The sequence below is a fragment of the Helicoverpa zea genome, chromosome 9, assembly GCF_022581195.2.
Source record: "Helicoverpa zea isolate HzStark_Cry1AcR chromosome 9, ilHelZeax1.1, whole genome shotgun sequence".
Lineage (NCBI taxonomy): Eukaryota > Metazoa > Arthropoda > Insecta > Lepidoptera > Noctuidae > Helicoverpa > Helicoverpa zea.
The window spans coordinates 7,843,445-7,845,607 of record NC_061460.1 but is presented as its reverse complement, the minus strand read 5'-3'; the positions used below and the strand labels follow the sequence as shown (position 1 = coordinate 7,845,607).

The 2,163-nt window shown below is 32.3% G+C and overlaps 1 long non-coding RNA gene across 1 annotated transcript; it reads left to right on the top strand.

Annotated features, from left to right (window-relative positions):
* The first annotated feature begins 491 nt into the window (after positions 1-491).
* Positions 492-1,507, top strand: LOC124632880. The gene is made up of 2 exons (XR_006984684.1): positions 492-588; positions 1,315-1,507. It is a non-coding gene; the product is annotated as an uncharacterized LOC124632880 (long non-coding RNA).
* The last annotated feature ends 656 nt before the right edge of the window (positions 1,508-2,163 follow it).

The following is a 2,163-nucleotide window of genomic DNA, read 5'->3' as shown; positions in this document are numbered from 1 at the left end:
CAAATAAAATATTACGTCAAATACTTATCTACCCAGACATCACAAATATTACTTTATCAAGTTCTGTAGGGAATAAAACTTTCTTAACAAAGTCATGATACATTTTATTTTAAGACTTGGTTGACGTGTTGATATCGCAAGAACTTGTAATGTCTCGATTTGTGAATGTAATGTCCTAAATAAGCTAAATTACAAAGACATTGTCATGATCATAGTAATAATCAGACATAAGACTGCTGAGCATAAGCCCTACTGATTTCCCAATGGACCGATTAGGAGTCGCCTTTGTCCAGTGACACTTCAATAATTTAATCAAAATAGATACATAATTTTGATTAAACATCTTTATCAAAAACTAATTAAAAACCCATTTTTTACTTCAATCCTATCAATTTAGCTGCAATATTTTTTTGAATGAAACTCATATCACCTTCATATTTTTCGTCAATAGAATAAATCAATGATATAATTTTTCAGGAGTTATTGGAATATTATGCGGTCTTAAAATGAATCGAAATAATGAATTGGAAGGACAGTCTTGGATCTTATTAGGAGTGTTAAGCTGCGTACTTGGAGTTACTCTATCAGGTAAGAAATAAAGAAGTAATAGTTTTTCAATAAGGCTAATATTTATAGTTTCTTGTTCTATTTTCTGATAGGTGTAGTGCTCTCGAGTCTTTAATGATTTATAGTCAATACTTTGTTGTTCAAAGTCTTCAGACGCTACGTCTTGAAAAACTTAACTTTAGTCATATATTTATGTGGCCGCCAGACAAATTGAGTTAAGGGCTCTCTAGAAAACTTTATAACTACACTTTGGGTTAAGAGGAATTATAGCTTCAAGAGAGAAACTGGTACGACAATTTTATTTTATATACATATTAAGAGCTATCAAAACACGAATATCAACCAAGATTTCTGAAGTTAAAAACAATTATTTCCTTTTCAAATTATAAGACTTATTTTCTCCGCTTCGTCTCCGTGGGGAGTCACAAAAACATTTTGTTGAAAGTTGCTCATTTTTTGAGGATTCGCAGCACAATGACCGTCGTTTAGCTAAACAATGAGGCATACTAACAATAAATGTTTCGGCCCAGCAGACAATGTTTTAATACTAAGTTTTGTGCTATATTTAGAGTTTGTATTGATATTGTCAACTTAAAATAATATCCTGGTGTTATTTAACCTAATGACACATGGTATATATATACTTTTTCTATTCGTAACACAATAAAAAAAAGACGATAAGAGCCTTCAGCCACAAATCTTTGTCATCGTACTTTTTATTCAATGATTTTTTCTTATTATTTCCAGGCAGCGTGTCTGGTTATCATACGCTAATGCGACACCGTCGAGATCTGAGAGCCACAAATCTTGGGTAGCCATGGAGACATCTTATGGTAGCCATCAAACCAGTGAAGTCGCTATGTAGGTATATTTTGTTTATTTGATATTTTTTTAAGACTTATACATAAGTCGTGTACTTAATACAGGTAATTTACACATATTTTTTATGCTTTTAATTTTTTTACAAGACTTTCTGGTATGCTTTTTAAAAAACACTATGAAAACATATTGACTTGCAATCCACTCTAGTTTGCTCCTGGAACACCAAATTGACAGCTTTTCCGGTACACTACACTTAGGTAGGCACACTTTCCAAAAAAATCTTTCAGAAAAACCTTGCTCTGACAATAACGAACGCAAAAAATACAAGCTTTTCCTCTTTTTCAAGAGATAGTATTTTACGTGCTACGATTGACTTCAGCTTGAGATACTTTTCATGAAAAACACATATACGTACATAATAAGAATAAAGTAATAAACGTTGAAATAAAAATGGTTTAAATATTGACCATACAAAAATATTTTACACACGAAATCTGAAAATTACCGGCAGAAATTGTCTACTTAAGGTCAATTCTACTTTGGTGAATTAACTCGAAGGAAATACGCTTACAATTTGTATTCGACAGTAAGCGCCATTCGCAATCAGCAAAGCTTGTTTCTGTACTCCGAATACGCTTGTTTGTTGAACCGTGAAGCATATTGTTATAAAAGATTCGATATTTTGCTCACCATGTGTGTATTTCTGTTATATTGTCGGGACGTTTTAAGTTGTACGCCGTAAAGAATATTTGCGTTGCAAAGAACGCGAGGCGA